General features: G+C 37.5%; 1 pseudogene; it reads right to left on the reverse strand.

The window, feature by feature from the left end:
* Positions 1 to 311: 311 nt before the first annotated feature.
* Positions 312 to 644, reverse strand: LOC127190909 (mitochondrial import inner membrane translocase subunit TIM14-like; annotated as a pseudogene).
* Positions 645 to 20,222: the final 19,578 nt, after the last annotated feature.

The raw sequence follows: 20,222 nt of genomic DNA on the forward strand, positions 1-20,222 counted from the left end.
TCCATTTATCCACAAATTGGTGGCACTCAAAGAAATAATAAGCAGGCTAACAAGATGAGACGTGATAGCCTAGGACCATAAAGTGGGGGAGGAGATCCCCCTTGGTAAGAAAGAAGGGAAGGACAAAAGGGTGGGAAAGATATTCAGGTGTGAGCCTTTGATTTCTCATGTGCCTGTGTGTGGGCAAACATACTTACATATATTCATATGCCTATATAACCCATAGCCTTTTTTTCATAAGTTATATCTCTGAGGCATTTTATTACAAATCATACCCATGAGTAGACTACTGGACTTAATATTCATCACATTTACTTTTTTTTTTTTTTTTTTTTTTTTGCTTGTCCTAGTAAGTCCTTAGCTTCATTGACTTTGGCATCTCTATAAGGAGATCCTCCTTTATTTTGCTGGCTTAAGAACATTATCTATTGATGGGCACCCCTGACCCCTTTATTGGCAGTAGGACTTGCACGAACCAATAATGCTGCCTCCTGTTTTGTCATTTTGGGCTCAAACCCATCTCTATAGTATCTGTCACTGAAGGCAGATTTTTGTAGGCACTGAGAAGCTTGTTTTACTTGAGGTTCATGCTTCATTGCTTGTAAAACATAACGGCCTACAAATCCTGCAGCAGCAATGGACAGTCCAAGCTGCTACCACAGCACTGACCATTACTCCATGGCACTCTCATTCAATCGCAAGCCACAGTGCACAGTGAGAATGGAGGAGCTGAGACAGCTCAGCCCAACAATTTATTTAAGTGAAATAAGCAGCCTGGTGCTATAGGCATATATGGGAAGCAGATGAAATCCTTATTGAATGTATGTTGTTGCCATAATCCCAGCCATTAGAAAGACCTCTACCTTCAACCCATGAGAGAGATAAAACCTTCTCTGGGTGAAGCTCTGGTCCAGTGGAAATGTTGACAGTAAATGCAGAAACTATCATTTACAACTACCTTCTCTGGGATATTTCCAGCCTCTAATTGCTCTAATACAGAAACTTCCCACAGAAATTCTCTAAACCTGCCTCCTAGTTCAAGAATATATAAACTAAACGTGCTGAGGTTTCTGGCTGCAGGTGATACCTTACCACATGCCAGTTTTCTGTACTTGTGTTGAGTTGTCTGAACTTTCTTCATTCTCTCTTCTCCCTGGTTTAGCCAATCCCGAAATTGGTCAGAACATGGCAGCCAGCGATGTGTGATATGAATGTGACAAGCATATGAAAGATCTCTTTCCCACAAATCAGAGAAGAGTTTCTAGTACATTAACCCCAAGCCTCACATTGTGATCAATGAATGACACAGTTTGCATTCAGACTAGTCATAAGTCCTCTCCTGAATCACTAACAAGCTTCTTGTTGAGTTAAAGAGGAGGTACTCCCCCTTGTGTGAGAGGTTCCTTAGTCTCTTTTTGCATTATAATTTTTGCCATGGGATAGTTATCTATTTCCTGAGTAGTTTTGGTTGTAGCTTGACCCTTTGGGATGGAGTTTTCCTTCTAGTACCTTCTGTAAAGCTGGATTTGTGGATAGGTACTGTTTGAATTTGTTTTTGTCATGGAATATTTTGTTTTCTCCATCAATGGTTATTGATAGTTTTGCTGGGTAAAGTAGACTGGCCTGGCACATCTGCGGTCTCTTAGGGTTTGTTTGCAGGATCTCTGTCCAGGCCCTTCTGGCTTTTATGGTCTCTGATGTGAAGTCGGGTGTAATTCTGATAAGTTTGCCATTAAATGTTATTTGGCCCTTTTCCCTTGCAGCTTTTAATATTTTTCCTTGTTCTGTATGTTTTGTGTTTTGATTATTATGTGACAGGCAGTTTTTCTTTTCTGGTCAATTCTATTTGGTGTTCTGTAGGCCTCTTGTATGTTTATAGGCATCTCTTTCTTTAGATTGGGAAAATTTTCTTCTACGATTTTGTTGAGAATAGTTTCTGGGCCTTGGAGTCTGATATCGTCTCTCTCTTCAATGCCTATTATCCTCAGATTTCTTCTTCTCATGGTGTCCTTAATCTCTTGGATGTTTTGTGTCAGGATTTTTCCAGATTTGGCATTTTCTCTAATGGTTGCTTCAAGACTGTGATTGTATCTTCTAGACCTGAGATTCATTCTTCCATCTCTTGGATTCTGTTAGAAAAGCTCACCTCTGTGTTGCTCGCCTTCGTCTCTGAGGTCTCCCATTCTTGTTTTTCTTCTGTCTGTGTGTTTATCATTGAATCCATTTTAATTTTCAGATCTTGAACTGATTTTTTTATTTCTTTCATCTGATTGTTTGTAAATTCCTGTGTTTCTTCCATTGCTACTTTCTAGGTCTTAAGAGCTTGAACCGTTTTATTTATTTCTTTCATCTGGTTGCTTGCATTTTCCTGAAATTTTTCGAGTTCCACTCTATGTACTTCTCTTATGTCTCTCACCTGTTTGGCTGTGTCTTCCTGCATTTGATCACGAACTTTGTTTCCTCCATTACCATCCTCATTACTAAGGATTTGAGGTCATTTTCTTGTATTTCCATTGTATTTGAGTTCTCTGGGTTGTTTTCTTTGGGATAGCTGGAAACTGGAGACGCCATGTTGTTTTGGTTTTTTTGTGTATGCTTTTTCGCTTTCCTTTAGACCTCTTGCCATCTTTGTTTTTTTTGGGTAGCTTCTAGAGTTGGATGGAGGGAGTCTGATGATAGATTCACTTGTTTTCTCACGATTTCCCTAGGCTGGGAGCTCTAATGCTTCACTGGTGTAGATGTTAGGAGATTAGCCTTGTTGTTTTGGACTCTCACAGCCAGTGATCTTCAGCTGCCCTGTGCTGTGGGTCCTGCACTCTTTCTGGGTCTCTGAATGAGTGTTGGGTCAGGCTAGGAACACTGGGCCCAAACCATGGGCCGAACTCAGCTAGATTCTCAGGGCCTGAACCATCTGCCGAGCTCAGCTAGGGATTCACACAGAGTCCAGACAGAATTTTTGGGCTGGGACTATGCACCAAGCTCAGCTAGGCTCTTTTGGCCCAAAGTGTGTGATGTGATCAGTTATTGACTCAGGGCCTGAACTGTCCGCCGAGTTCAGTCAGGAATTCTGGATTCAAACTGCACACTGTGTCCAACCGGAGTCTTAGAGCCGGTGGAACTGAGCACTCCACCCAGTCTGCGTCACAGCAAGAGAACCGCAGCTGTGCTGAGCTAGGGCCTCCGGTGGAACTGAGTACTTCGCCCAGCTTGCGCCACAGCAGGGGAGCTGTGGCTGCGCTGAGTTAGTGTCTCGGGCAGAATTGCTTGCTGGGCTGAGCCAGAACCCGGGACTCTGGGGCTGAACTATCTGCCGAGTCCAGTCTGGGTTCCAAGGCACCACGCTATCCAAATCCTGCCCAGAGTCCCCTCTCCCGCAGCAACTCCCACCGGCCACCACACCAATTGCCTCCACAGGAAGGCTATGAGCTGAAAACCTCAGCCACTGCCGCTGCTGCTGCTGGTGCCACTGGTGCCGCTGCTGCTGCCTCTGCAGCTGCTGCTCTGATCTGAGAAAATCCACGCTCCTCCCATGTGCAGGGGCACGCAGGTCCACACCCTGGTTCCTCCAAACCATGAAGCACACCCGCTGCCGTGGTGTGAGGACCTCGGTGTTCCTGGCTCAGAAATCTGTGCAATTCCCTGAATTGTTCACTGGAGCCTCCAAACATGGTCCACACTACTCGCCGCCATGTTGGATCTGCATTATAATTTTTTATTAATTCATTCATACTATATCTCAATTATACCATCCCATGTATCCGCCCATTCCTCCCTCTCTCCCGCTTTCACCTTATTCCCCTCCCCTATGACTGTGACTGAGGGGGACCTCCTCCCCCTGAATATGATCCTAGGGTATCAAATCATTTCTTGGTAGTCTGCTATCCTTCCTCTGAATGCCATCGGATCTCTCCATCAAGGGCACATGGTCAAATACGGGGTACCAGAGTTTGTGTGAAAGTCAATCCCCACTCTCCACCTAAGTGTGGGTAATATCCTGTCCCTTGGCTATATCCGGATAGGAGTTTGATGCTCAGTTCACTTATTGTCCTTGGTTGGTGCCATAGTTTGAGCAGAACCCCTGGGCCCAGATCTGACCATCATAGTGTTCTTCTTGTAGGTTTCCAGGACCCTCTAGTTAGTTATCTAAGAAATGCAAATCAAAACAACTCTGCAATTCCATCTTACACCCATCAGAATGGCTAAGATCAAAGAATTCAAGTGATAGCACATGCTCATAAGGATGTGGAGAAAGAGGAACACTCCTTCACTGCTGGTGTGAACTCAACCTAGTACAACCACTTTGGAAATCGATCTGATGCTATCTCAGAAAACTGGAAATAGGGCTTCCTCAAAACCCAGCTATTCCACTCCTTGGAATATACACAGAAGATGCTACAGCACACAACAGGGACATATGCTCAACCATGTTCATAGTGGCTTTATTCATAATAGCCAGAACATGGAAACAACCTAAATGTCCCTCAGTAGATGAATGAATATAGAAACTGTTACATTTACAGCATGGAATACTATTCAGCTATTAAAAACAAGGAATTTCCAAAATCTGTGGACAAATGGTTTGAAGAAGAAATGATCATAATGAGTGAGTTAACAGAGAGCCAGAAAGACCCGAATGGTATATCGTCACTTATAACTGGACACTAGCCCAAGGGGCATGTCCCATGAAAGCCTTCTCTTACCAGGAAAGTGGGATAGAGGTGAGGACATCCTATTGGGACTTTAGGTGAGAGATTCCCTAATCTTTTGTCGCTTTTCTTGTCTAGACTGCTGCTTTCAAGGTCTTTGTGATCTTCTTTGAGTTGTCATGATCAGAGAAAGGCTCCCTGCAGCAGGAGCTGAGGCTGTTCTAGTGGTCCTTCAAACAATAGGGCTGCTATGAGAATTTCTCACTCCTGGCTTCAAGCTTAAGAAAGGTTAGAGACCAAAATCATGTTCCAAGATGATCTCACTCATTCACAGAAAAAAAAGTCATTAAAGGATGCTTAAATAATGCTTAGAATAAAACCAATAGTCTCAAGCACATTTATCAGAGCTTAACAGCATTTTCTAATTTTTAATGTTGCTGATTCCTAGAGTGTTGCCTTAGGGCAAGTGGCTCTCTCTGAGTATCTCATAGTGACTTTGTCATCTTTTTCATCTGGAGTTAGTGCACATACAATATCCCACCCTTGGAACCCAGTTGCTATGAACACAGGTGTATGGGTAATCATTAAACTGTTCAACTGTTTTCCTTTTTACTGTTAGTGCTACACAATCTAGCTGATGCTTCCTATTTTAAAGAGAGTTTGTGGCTATATTTAAGTGAGTTTCTTTCTCTTTTGTTTTGTTTTTAACTTTTGTTGCTTGGAGGATAGACTCTGATTTTATACAGCTATAACTTAATTAAGTTGAGAAAAATGTTTTCTTTGAAAACTTAGACTGTTGTTTCCTTCTGAAACTCTAAAATTACTTGCATAAATGTTTTGGAGCTATTCTTTGAAGTTACTTTCAAATTCTCTTTAACCAGGCTTAAATATCTTGATATTTTAGAGTGGGAATTGAGATCTTGCACACAAACTTGAAATGTATTTGCAGGCACTTTTTGTTTCATTATTATACAGACAAATGAATGAGTAGATACAGGCTTATGAAGGCTTTAGCAGCTGTGCTGTGGCTTCTTGTTTTATTGAGAGCTGTTTCTTTGCAAATATAGTCTTTCTTTAGCTTCATGTCTTGATCTTCTATTGTTAGGTTTTGGTTTTGTTTAGCTTATAATTTCTATTTTCTAGTGTCAGCTTTCCCTTATGTTTGGGTCCTTTAATGTTTACAAACACATGTAGCCTATTGTATTTTTGTAATTTTCTCCAACTTTTTTTTAACAGTCCAAGATCATATCTTATTATTGTTTTCAATTTTCCTGTTCACAGCTAACAAATAATATTTATTTTACTCTTCCAGTGATGAGTCGACTTCTGAAATCCATCTTGACATTAACCTGGTGACGCAGTGACAAATGTTTCAAAAATGCTGTTAAATATTAGTTGACAACCTCTGCTTTCTCTTTTGAGGCTATTGTAATGATATTAATGTTGGAGATTAAGTACTTGAAATATGAACTATGACCAGAGTAATTAATTGCTCATATCAATACCAACTTATTGTGCAAATCAACAAAAGCATGGTTTCAACATTTGTTTTATACTCTGATCTTTTAGTTTGTGAGTGTGTTATCTCTGTTCAGTTCCAGCTTCTTCATAAATTCCCCATCCAGCGACTGACACTTGGCTGATTGTTATCTATTAAATATACTTATTTGACTATGTCATTAAAATTCTAGAAAAAGACTTAGAAAAATGTTGTGTGTAATGAGCAGGATAAATACAGTGTGTGCTGTCTTTGAACTAAAAACTTTTCCACCTACTTATTAAAGTAAATTTGATTTTATATAGATATAAAGTTTATTCATATGGGTATGTTGATTTCTCTCACTGTGTTCTTTCCTTGTCATTTGATACATATTAGGACAGCTTGCTGTTCTATCTGTTACTATTCATTTGTAAATCCATACTGTGCTATGAATGATTCTGAGTAGTGACATTGCTCAGTAAATAAAATCACTTCCCTAAGAAGAACTAACTGAGGGCTTGTGATGCAGCCTGGAGTGCTGTGTCCACTAGAATTCCACTTATTTTTTCTTGCCATCTTTGCATTCATTTCCTTAATTCAACATTACCACTTAAGTTCCTCCTATTATTTCAAACACGCAAGTAACTACTTTCTGTTTTGCTTTGTCAGTTAGTATACGATTCTTTCCTTAATCACTGCCTCCATTTATATGGATTTTTCTGATATTAGTTATCAGAAGTACTTTGCACCCTGGCTGAGATTTGTTCAAGAATCCTAATTTTGTATTTATAGATTTTTAAAATGGACTATAAATGTGGGAAATATGTGACTGGAATTTTTTCTTATTTCTTTTTTGTTTCCTTTTGTATATGTGTTTAAATTTGAGATAACTTCATTGATTTTAATTATGTGTGTTATTTTCTCCCTGTTCCATCTGGCATAGTTGAACTGTAAAATTGAAACCAGAAGATTGCAGTTCTCAGTTAGTTCATGAAACCTAATTGTGAGTGTTAGCTTTGTGCCCAGCCATTGTTATATGTGTTTTGTTATGGAGCCTGAAGAAGGCTTCAAAAACTTTGGCAGCTCCTGTAGTTACATTCAATCAATTATTCTGCTTTACAGGTCCCTGATTTTTGAGCCAAGCAATTGCTTACTCTGTTTGGAAAGTGGACAAGCATGCCTATGCATATCTGGAAGTTTATTTTCCTTTTACTGTCAAAGAGACATCTGTTAGAATCTAAGAGTTAGATGGCAACTTTTTTATATTCCTCTAAACAAATGCTAAGATACATTTTGAATTGTGTCTTTCTAAAGTGATTTTTCATTTGTGGTTTATGGAGAAATCATAATGGCTGGAAGATGACTCAGGGAAAAGAATAAAATTGTATTTATTATACATATACATGGCTAAAGTAAAAGAAAAAACAAGCATGATGTTATGCATTTACACTTGTATGGAAATAATAATAAATTTGTGAAGAAACTACAGGAAAATGGGTGTCTGGGCTATAGTATTGAAATCCAAAAATATCACTAAAAGATGAATGAACTGCTTCAAAAATTTATTTAAATTGTTGTAGCTCACTTTTTATTTCATTTTTTGATACGGATAATCCTCTAAAATACTTTCAGAATTAGAATTGCTGAATGTAGAGAAATTCATATCTGAGATCATAAATCTCCACATAATTTCAATATATAATCATGAATATACTGGTTAAACATCTTTTGGAGATGATATATCCTTCACTCTTATAGTGTGTTTGAGAAAGGTTTTCTTGTATTAAAAGTCCTTATTCTGGACTGAAGGGATGGCTCCTGCATCAAGTTTTGTCCTAGGGAAACCCAAAAGTGTATACATGCCAGAACCTACATATAAACAAGATGCAGGAGCAAACATCTGTGATGCAAGCCTTTCCTTTCACAGAAATAGGAAATGGAGGTAGGAGTGACACAAAGGTTGTCCTCTGGCTTTCTCACTCTATAACATTCATGACCACACTAGCACACACATGTGCAAACACACACACACACACATCATTGTAATCTGCTCCTTCTTAAAGGATGTCTTTCTGTCTGAAGCCCAGGTATTTACTGTAGGTGTTCACTGCCTTTGTTGACTGACAGCTCATTAGTTATCCTTAAAGAGATTATTTTTTCTAGTAATATCGCTCATTCAATATAAATAAGTATCCTTGTAACCAGTTGAAATGGCCTCATATTTACTTGTGATTTCATTTTTAAAATAAACAGCATAATGGGCAAATGATGCATGCAGGTCCATGCAAATACATACATGCAAACAAAGCTCCATGACCTTCCCTTGGTGATGGCTCTGCATTTTCTCTCTACCTCCTAATTAAAAATCTCCAGCTCTACATTAGTGACTTTTCTAGAGTAGTTTCTTTGTGCTCAACGTATTTCTTCTAAACCCAAATCACCATTTCTCAAATGTAATGTTTTATTCAAAACTAAATTTTTCAGAACAAATTCCAATTATAATTCTTGTTTTCTCATGATATTGTGACTAAAGTATTATTTTTACTTCAGTGTATGCCATAAAAATTGGATCAAGCAGTAATAACAAGATGTTGTTATTTAAAAAAAGGAACATTGAGAGTGAGAAAAAAATGCAACCAAGCAGAAAGTACTTGTAGACTTAGTGTTCAAATGACAAGGTTGTAAAAGCTGTTTTAAATGTACTCTGAGGAGCACTTACAGCTTACCTCTCTTTCATCTGAGTGTCAAACAGCCACTTACTGATAAAAGTCGAAACTGAACAGTGGTACAGTTTTACCATGTAATGCTCACATAATTAAGAACACACTTCGGTTTAAACCTAATGCAGGAAAGAATGGTAGAAGATCAAAGTTTGATTTTAACTTTAATTACATTTGAGCCTGGTGCCCCAAGCACTGATAATTGATTTAAAAGACGAGTTCACAAAATCAGCACCAAAGTACATTCTCAGAACAGAGGTCATATTGGGTATATTTAACAGTGCAATTTGTGTCATTACAGAAGAGATAAAGGAACTGCTTTCCTATCACTAGCTTTTAGTCATCCTGGTCAGCTCTGATTACATACTCAGGAATTGCTCTTTTTCCTCTGCCAGCTGCACTATATCCATCACGTCAAAGAGATAGTTCAGAAGATAGGGAGAGAAGCATACTTTTACCTTTTCTGAGTTTTCTCTGCTGTGCTTGGCCATGGGATGAGTATCTGCTTGCTTTCATAGCCTCACTTGAGATATTTCATCTGAGATTAATTGCCTGGGGCCACACAGTAGACTTAATATCAGAGTTTATGACTATTGAGTGATTGATTATATATGTATATATGCATATGTATATTTCAGTTAATATAATATGATATACTCCTACAGTTATCTCCATATTCTTCATCATTAATTCACACTCATCACCACTAAGAATACAAAACCAGGTTTATTTAGATCAGCATAGAAGGGAATCATTTACTACCAGATTGACATACTTGCATCATGTCTAACTACATTCTAAAGGTTATCTTATTTCTCAAAGACAAATTCAGCTACCACCCCTCATCAAAGAAGCCTCTCTTTATTGCAAATGGAGACCATCTCTGAAAACCACAATTAAACGCAATACTGAGAGCAAGGGATCATAAAGACCCTAGCCTCAGTGGACACTTCTACATCACAGTTCTTGCAGTTATAGCACAGGGAACAATGGGAAAGTTTAGGTAGGCAAATTATAAGAGTCAGAGTACCAGGAATTCAACTCTGAAATTGTCAGCTGTAAAAAAAAAAAAAAAAAAAAAAAAAAAAAAAAAAAAAAAGCTGCACAAACAAGACCCAAATAATGGCAGTACCAATAGACATGCTAATTCAGAAATCTCACTGGGCTCAACTCCTAGACAACTCATGACAACTGAGAGAGGGAGAATTGCTTCTCCTAGGCATAAACACTGTGAATGGCTATCGAATACAAACTGGTCAGCCATGAAATCACATAAACACAATAAGAATGAATCCAGTAAGTTCTATTTATATATTTGTGTATATATAAATAAATATAAAAAAAACAATGCTGTAAATTAGAATGGAGGATATGAGAGGAATTAGAGAGTGGGAATATGTGAGAAACTAGAAGAAAGAAATATTAGGGAAGGAGTTTCATGATTATATTTTGACTAAATATATAAAAACTAAAGATTTATGTTTAACTTTAAAAGAATTCAAGTATATACATCCATCCCTTCTGTAAACTCCATGTGCATTCATGAGAAGTTTACCAACTTAAGAGAAAAAAGGATGGAGCTACAATATAATAATCAAAACTGTAGCCCAATTCACTGCCTTGTGGTCATCGCTTAGTAATAGTGATGTTGACATAGTGAGTTAAACTACAATTTCTACCTATCTTCATGAATTTGTATTAACTACTGACTAGTTAAAAGAATCAGATTTAGAAAATAAGTAATAATTTTCTTTTGGATTTATAAAATTATATGAAATATTCACACATTGAAAAGAAAAATGGAATTGTAATTACTAACAAGAATTAGAAAAAGATTGTTCTGTTGTTTTAATAGAAAAAAACATCTATTCAACAGTGTGTCTATGGGCAGTAAAGGCAAAAGATGAAGATAGCCATCATAGTTTTCTATTGAACCATTTCTTATTTCCATGAGTAAAAATTTCTATGAAGACTAGCAATTTTTTGCTGTTGTTGTGTGACAGCTGTATGTCTTTGCTAATCACACTCCAAATGGGTAAGTGCTTTGGTTGTGGGACTTGCAGAAATCTGCTGTAACAGATCTTAATGTGTTAGATTGAAAGTTGCCTTAAATATCAACTTCTGTAAATAGATGTGACTTAAGAATATGTGAACTGTACTTCAAAACATTAGGTAAGTTTAAATATTTAGTATTGAAATGGTCAGTAAATGCTTAAATGACCACATTCAGCGTTTGTTATGAGAAAAGAAAACACAAAATGCTCAATAATCTTCCACTTTTCTTTAAAAAGAAGTGTAAAATATAAAAATGCTAGGTAAGATCTCACACTTTTCCTCCTCAATCATTTCCGAGTTTGAAGTCAAAATCAGTGGGGACTCTTTAAACTCAACATTGTAAGAAAATTTCTCTGAGTTATCCAGTGGACAGATGTGGATAGCTCATCCTCAGTGTGTTTACACAGGGCCAGAACATGGAAAGAGCCTAAGTGTCCCTCAGTAGAAGAATGGATAAAGAAACTGTGGTACATTTACACTATGGAATACTACTCAGCTATTAAAAACAAGGAATTTCCGAAATTTGTGGACAAATGGATTGAACTAGAAATTGTCATAATGATTGAGTTCACCCAGAAGCAAAAATTGACAAATGGTATATACTCACTTATATCGAGACACTAGCCTGAGGGGTATGTCCGATGAAAGACTTTACTTACCAGGAATGTGGGTCAGAGGGGAGGACATCCTATTGGGACTTTAGGTGAGAGAAGCATGGGAGAATGGGGAAAGAGAAGGATCCAGAGCGTCCAGGAAACCTGCAAGAAGAACGTTATAACGGGTAGATCTGGGTCCTGGGGTAACTTCCTGCTCAAACTACAGCACCAGCCAAGGAAAATACAGGCAGTAAACTTTGAACCCCTTCCCAGACCTAGCCGATGGACAGGACATTCTCCACCGTTGAGTGGTGAGTAAGGTCTGACTTTCATACAAACACTCGGGCCCCATTTCTGACCAAGTCCCTTTAATAGGGAGGCCTGGTGGCACTCAGAGGAAGGATAACAGGTCACCAAGAAAAGACTTGATACCCTATGAGTATATCTACAGGGGGAGGAAATCCCCCTCAGGAACAGTCATAGGGGAGGGGAATAAGGGGAAAATGGGAGGGAGGGAGGAATGAGAGGATACAAGGGATGGGTTAGCAATTGAGATATAATATGAATAAATTAATAAAAAATAAATAAAAAAGAAATAAACCTGTTTAAAATTTCTGGGCAATGCCAGCATTTGGATTTTTAAAAAAATAAGTAAATTTCTTATTGACAAAAAAAAAAAAAAAAAGATAGGAAAGATGTTTTCTTCAAGGCTGTCTAATACAAATAGCCAAAACACTAAGATTGTAACATTTATATAATCCCTGATTGTTTCATGGTTCTTCTTGTTGTAAGCAGTTTATTGCATATATGTGTAATAATATAAATGTACCTGTAAAAAATAAAAAAAATAATAATAATGAAAATAAATGCAGAGGTGTTTGTTGTCCACTGCCTTTTCTACTAGTGGTAACACAAAACACCACGCATTTGTGTACTATTCTTCTACATTAGCAGAAACATTTTGAACATCTTCCAATATTTATCTCTGACAGTGTCTTAGAGCACCATGAGCAAAAGCAAGTTGAGGAAAAAATTGTTTATTTGGCTTACATATCTTTAATTTCTGCCCTTTGAGAAAAGCCTAGGAAGAAAGTCAAACAGGGCCAGCACCTGTAGGAAGGAGCTGGTACAGAGGTGGTAAAGTGGAGCTGCATGCTACCTGTATCCTCATGTTTTGCTCAGCATGATTTCTGATAAACCTAGGACCAGTTGCCCTACAGTGTCCCACAGAAAAAGGGGCTGCTCCCCTGTATTCATCCCCAGCTAGGAAAATTCCCCATATTATGGAAACATTTTCTTGAGTTAGGTTCCTTCTTCTCAGATGACTCTAGCTTGTGTCAAGTTGGAATAAAAGACATCCTGTGATGTTTAACTTTGAATGTAAATTAAATAGGCTCTAAGAATTACTTAAGCTCTGAAAATGCATACGATTAATTGTCCAAATTGGGTTAACTGAGGTAGGAAGACACACCTAAGTGTAGGCCATAGTAAGTAATGGGCCAGGGTCAGCGAGTGATTGAAAATGTGAATGTTAACTGAGTATAAGCATTTATTGCTCTCTCCTTCCTGTCTGTGGCTGTAATACCATAAGTTGTCTGAAGCCCCTGCCCACATGCGGTTCCTGTTGTGATTGAATATACTGTCAAATTAAGGGCCAATCTAAGCCCTTTCACCATTAAGTTGCTTTGGTGTTATATTTTCTTGCAGATATAAGACAAAATCTTGTTCATTCTCACCAAGAAGACCACTATAAATGATTAGCTACCTGTATTATTATTATTGTAGTTCTTAGTTGCTTTTTAGAAAAGTCTGATTCTTAAACCTTCTCAGCCATCTGTTAACTCTAGCAACAGTTAAAACCACCTTTCTCTGTTTGCTCCTCATTTGTAAAGTGCAACAAATGGATATCTCTGCTAAAGAGGTTGCAAGAAATGATTTATTTTCTGACATAATTTTATTGGTGATATCAAATAAATGATAAATACCAAAGAAAGTTAATGATTAGTGTTGTCTCTTCCAACATCAGTTTGTATATTATTTCTTTGCCCAAATACATAGTTTGGGTAAAAACAATAAATCCTTGTAGTTAAGTTGATTTGGTGGTTATATTAATATTATATTGTTTTGTAGCTTTGTTGTAAAGTCATGAACAGTAACGTCCATTGAACAGCACAGTTCCATAAAACATGTGATCACTACCTTCAGTATCAGTACAGACTGTTTTACATTTTGGTTCAGTATTATAGGTGAATAGCTCACTCAGAATGAAATTTTAATTTGTATTCTCTTCAGCTACCTTATCAGTTGTTTAAATTTGACCCACTTTTTGTGAAATAGGTTTTTATATTATTTACTATCTTTTTTTATTATTAATTTATTCTTGTTACATCTCAATGTTTATCCCATCCCTTGTATCCTCCCATTCCTCCCCCCCCCATTTTCTCATTATTCCCCTCCTCTATGACTGTTCCTGAAGGGGATTACCTCCTCCTATATATTCTCATAGGGTATCAAGTCTCTTCTTGGCTACCTGCTGTCCTTCCTCTGAGTGCCACCAGGTCTTCCCCTCCAGGGGACATGGTCAAATGTGAGGCACTTATATCTGCATACTAGCCCAAGGGGCATGTCCCACAAAAGCCTTCACTTACCAGGAAACTGGGACAGAGGGGAAGGCATCCTATTGGGACTCTAAATGAGAGACGCATGGGAGAATAGCAAAATAAAAGGATCCAGAGGGTCCTAGAATCTACAAGTAGAACAATATGACAGGCAGATTTTGGGCCCAGGGGTCCTGCTCAAACTAAGGCACCAGCCAAGGACAATACAGGAGGTAAACTTTAAACCCCTTCCCAGATCTAGCCAATGGTCAGAATATTCTCCACAGTTGAGTGGAGAGTGTGATATGACTTTCTTATTTATTATCTTTATTGATCTACTTTCATTAAAAATTATAGAACAGGTTTTATATTAGACTACTGGACCTTGCTGGTAAGGTCCAAGTCTGACATTACTGGATGGCCCCTGAGCTTGGTGCTAATATAACAAACTCCCTTCCTCGACTACGTTCCTGATCCCCCTGATCTGGAGAAACCCCAAACTCCTCTAGAGAAGTGTCACAAAGCACCCAGGGAGGGAGACGGCAGTTCCAACCTTTTTTTAATAAGAGACCCATTCAGTGTGTACCTGGAATTTCTGGAAATACTCTCCATGCTAATGATACCTGTAGTCCTTCCCCTACTCACTACCCCTGCTGCCCTAGGGATAATGAAATACTGCACTCCCTTTCTTATGATTTGACTGTGCTTCTGATGCATCCATATGAAGTATCCTTGGCTCCACAAACCCCACTGAATCAAGCACATTCACCCTCATAACTCTTCCCAAGGTTTCTGAGTCTGTTTCAATGAAAGAAGGGGGCTTCCATTAGCTATTTCACCATGACCTGCTGAAACCCTTCATTTATTCTGGGGAGGGAAGAGCTCCCTTCATCCCTGAAGATTTCACCACTAGACCTCTAGGATGACTACCAGTCAGGAAGCCAAGTGCTGCTGGCCTCCAGAGCTTCCTCTATTCACCTGCATGTCAGTGCATATTACAGCCACCATTTTTCTAGCATCACTCTGCATAACATAGTGTCCATCTGTGAAGGAGAGGAGCTGGTCATTCTGTCTGCTGGAACCAAATTGAACTCCTGTCATTCACTGCTTCTCAGTTTTGGAGCCTTGCTCCCAGTTTTTTTCTCCTGCACCACTGGCTGATCCACAGATCTTGTGAGTCTGGAAGTGTCCAGGCCATCTGGGAGATGGGAGATGCAGAACATTAGACAGAATACATTTTTCTTTGATATAATTTGTAAATATGTTTCTAATAGTGTAATTGTACTTTGATATTTTAATGGTGTTTCTACTTATGTAAATTTTTTCACTTGCATCATTAGCAGAAAAGCCTTCTCAATCAGATGTAAAACAACATTTCAAAATTGGCATCTAATATTTTTAATCTTAATAAACTCCTATTAGCATTTTAAATCAGATTTGCTGAGGTATAATTTATATATGGTAAAATATTCTTGGGTTGATCTTCTATGAATTTTACACAAAAATAAAAATAAATAAATAAAAGGAGTTATATATGTAATTCCACCTTTACTAATGTTGCCTGTGTGTTTGATCATCCATGTCCTGCTTCCTGTTCTTACAGTTTTGTCATTTCCAGTATAACATGGAAGAGGAGTTGTACAGTAAAGACACTTTGATTTGGCTCACTTTTTCAGCTTATATTTGGTATTTAACCAAGCCAAGACTTATAATCAGAGCTTATCATTCAGTTGTCGTATGGTCGTAATGGTAGAGACTCATTACAGTGTTTTATCTCTCATCAGTAGATTGACATTTTAGATGTTTCCAGTATTTGGTGAATTAAATATGATTCATAAATTCTTATTCATCATATAGACATTTTTTAACTTTTCTTGAGAAAGGAAGGAGATAGCTGAATCCTATGGTAAGAACATGAATAGCTTAACAAGAAACTACTAAACTACCTTCTAAAACAACTTTATGATTTACATTTATTTACTAATATGTAGCATATACTTTATAATGGTTACTTTTAATCGCCACCTTGACACAAACTATTAGGAACTTAGAAGAGTCCTATTGCGGGATTTCCTAGATTAGATTGGCCTGTGGGGAATTGTGATTCCCTTAGTAGAGGTGTTTAAAAGCTGTCCACTGTGACTGGTACATTCGCTCATTAGACAGACTGGGACTGTATTGAGTGGAGAGCTGTGCTGATCACTAGCATGTATGCACTGATCCATTGCTCTGGGCTTTTGAGTTTGGAGGTAGTATAGCTAACTGCATCATATTCTTGCATTTTGACTTCCCCATGAGGAAAAACTTTAATGTAGAATTCTGAAGCAAATAAGCTGTTTATACTTTAATTATATTTTGTGAAGTTTTTTACCAAAACAACAGGAAGAAATTTTCAAACATTTTTATTTGAAATAAATGTCTTTCACCTGTATATGAGGTATTATTCCAATTTTGTCTTCCAGATGACTATCCAAGTGTGGCATTGTATATTATTGATAAATATTTGCTTCACACTGACATCAAATGGATTCACCTTTATCATTTTCTAAATTTCTGTTCCTAGTTAATTGATTTTTTTTATTTCTGTTTCTCTCCATTGGTAACTATATGATAAATGAAAAACAATTCATGATTCCGTACTATATTTCAAGGATATTCTAATCTCTTCCTTTCATTTTTTATGGCATTTGTAGAATTACTTTCAAAATTATTTCAAAATTTCACAGAGTAAGTTTACATTTCTATGATTTTTTTTGAACTTTATAGACATTTATTCTGATTTTATGTCAATTTCCATCTTTGCTGTGTGCACAACCTCATTTCCAAGGCTCATGTGACCTGTCCTTCTGGCTTTCCTAGCCTCTGTTCCTGTGATGCTTCAGGCAGCTAAAAACTCTGAAAATTGACTTGGGTTTGCCTCTATTTCTCTTTTTTTTTCCTCTGGCACATCTATTTTTTATTATTTAAAGTCTTGCCTGAGTGACACATACTGAAGGTCTCTTTCTGATCTCACCATGCAAATAGGCTCAACCTACCCTGGTTACTTGCTTTCCAACTATTCTCTGATAGTTCCTGTGTGGGGCTTAACTCCATAAATGCCATGTTCTTTCACTTCTGTACTTGTTTATTTGACAACTCCTCCTGATGAAGTTAAGCTGCCACATGTCGTAGGCTTTGTCTCCTGATTTCCTGCAGGTCACCTAGATAGAAAAAACTGCTATAGTTGGTAGACTTGTGGCATAAATTTGGTGTGTGAATAGAAGGTCTTTTTGTCTATCTTCAACAGCTGCCTTCATACCCTTCTTATAAATACTTATACAAAACAGTTGGGTAGATTTTCTTCTTGTGATTATGTGACTGCTGGAGAAAATCAGAGGAGTAATGAGTTGTGATTTTTCCAACTGAGCATCAGAATCACGGGTCATATGAGTAAGATCCACGCCGCTGCTCAGCTCCCTTGCTTTCAGCTCACAATCCCATCTTTGGTCACATTGAAATGACTGGCAGGACCACCATCTGTGATCCTCCAGGCAACTCACCAAAAGAATGGGAGCAGAATACAGAGTTAGAAACAGTCAAATGAAAGGCGTGCGCTTGGTAGCTCAGATCTTTTCAGTGAGAAATAACTAGATTGATACAATGTTTTGAAATAATGGTTCCAAGCTTAGTTGTTGATGTTTCACCTATTGGTGACAAACCTATATATGCATTGACTATCTCAAACCTACCATGCCAGAACCTGACATGAACCAAAAGAACGTCTATGGGAGGCTTCCACACTTCAACATTAGGAACCTAGTGCTCAGCTGCAACAGTTAAATGAGCATAGCTGGAAGCTTTGTATTACAAGGCTATCTGTAGAAAACAGCCATGCATGTTAAATGTATGAATGGTTAGAGTAATAGCTGAAAGGTAAAGCTAAAAATTAACTTCATACTCGGCAGTGATGAAAAAGGCCTACAGAGTTTGTGTAATAGATAAGAATAAAGCATTATATCAAAATATAATGAAATAGACCCGACATTTTATTTGATTCCTTCTTAGAATATTTTACTGCCTAATTCTAATTTCACTTACATAATGTCAGTGAGAAATACAGCTTGCTGAGCTTCACTATAAAGGTATCAAGCAAAAGGTTTTGAATATGGACTCCAGGGATCTGAATGTTTCTAAAATATATATGATGAAATCTTTTGCAAACACTAACACTTGAAAACAGTTTATACATTGAAACATTCCTTTTTGAGTTATACTACAGTTCAATGTTTGCAATAATTAGTCTTAGAATAAGTTATGTACTTTTTAACAGCTTCACTATTCTCATGCATAAATTGGACAAGCAATGTCCTATAACATGAAGCATTGTAGCGAGCCATGGGGAGATTGCCCAGAAGATAAAGTACATGCTGAAGAAGGAGAAGAGGTCAAATATGGATCCTAGGAATCCAGTTCAGTGCCTAAGAGTATTGTGGCATGTGGTAAGCCCTGCTTCAAAACAGGGCAACATGCAGTCAAGCTCACTATGAAGACCAACCCTAGAGGAGAACTCTCAGCTTGATTGAACAACTTTGTCTCAAAGAAAAGAATGAAAGAATTTTAGATGAGGATCTGTGACATTAACCTCCTGCCTCTACAGGTATATTCATGAATGGGTGCATGTACATGCACATATATTCATCCATGCACTTGGAAATCCACACATGCATACCATACAGATATATACATGAAAAGCACGGCATGCTGTATAGAGGTTAATGATGGTGTGGAGGTTGAGTGATGTAAAAGTATGCAACTTAATGCCAGAAAAGATAAGTGGTCCATAAATATTAAATATTATTTTGGTTAACTACATAAATTATTCAATCATTACCATCTGAAACCTTCTATTTACCCTGAAGAAATAACTCAAGCAGTAGCGGCTGGATCCTGCCCCCAGGACAAGCATCATAAACATTAATTGGAAGCTGGCTGGAGAGGGAAAACACTTGAATCTATTCAGTTATATTAGATAAGAAGCTGAAGGCAGGATCTAAAATAAATACACAATACGTTCCTTTATCTTTAAATGTTACCATATCTTTAGAGCGCATTTGAAAAAATAAAATTGGCAATTGTGATGCATGTCAATATTTGAAAATAGTTTTGGGTTATTTTATTACTTTCCTGTTGATGTGATAAAAAACAACTTGGTGAAGAAAATGTCTATAACTTTTTAAAACACAGTTCACAGTTCTTCACTAAGGGAAGTCAAGGCAGGAACTCAAGAAAGGAACATGGAGCTAGAACTGAGAGCAAGATTATGGCAAAACGAGAGCTTACCTGTATGCATCTAATGGCTTGTTCAACTAGCTCTTCTATATGATCCATCTGCCCATATGTAGCAGTGTGTTGAACTCCTCCATATCAATTATTTATTAGAAAAATGGCCCACACATTTATTTACAGGCAAATATGATGGAGACATTTTTCAACTAATATTCTCTCTTTTCCATGACCCTAGTTTTTGTCAGGATCTAAGAAATTTAAGATGTACAGGGAGGAATAATAGAAACATGAATTTAAAGTTATTGCTGTAACATGAGCAAGACAATTTGCTGAAGAGTAATTTTAATTAAATATATTATACATTTTCTTTTCATATATATTCTTAGATATATGTGATAACTAACACATACAAACACTGACACACAGACACACACAGGCACACACAGATACACACACACATACACACACACACACACACACACACAACTCATGTAACCAAGGAATGACTGCAGGTTGCATTTCTCTGTTATTCAATTTTTGCAACAACTTCATGTGCTCCAATTTGGGGTTTTGTTTTATTTCTCTCCTGTCCCATGATCCATGAATACATAATAATCTCTGGCATATCATTCCTGTTGCAGTAGTGTTCCCTGGGAAAAATACTTTTGTGGATCAAAATTTTGTGTAGAAATGGACAAGTAGAAACAGACATGGAATGCAGAGAGAAAGGATCAACTCACCACATTTCGTTACCCATAAGTCACCCCATCATAATCCTAAGCAACACTTCAATTGAAGTGTGAGCATGAGGCTTTTAAATTTTACTTGAGGAATAAGTGTGCCATATGTAATTTCTGTAGCAT

The sequence above is a fragment of the Acomys russatus genome, chromosome 6, assembly GCF_903995435.1.
Source record: "Acomys russatus chromosome 6, mAcoRus1.1, whole genome shotgun sequence".
Classification (NCBI taxonomy): Eukaryota; Metazoa; Chordata; class Mammalia; order Rodentia; family Muridae; genus Acomys; species Acomys russatus.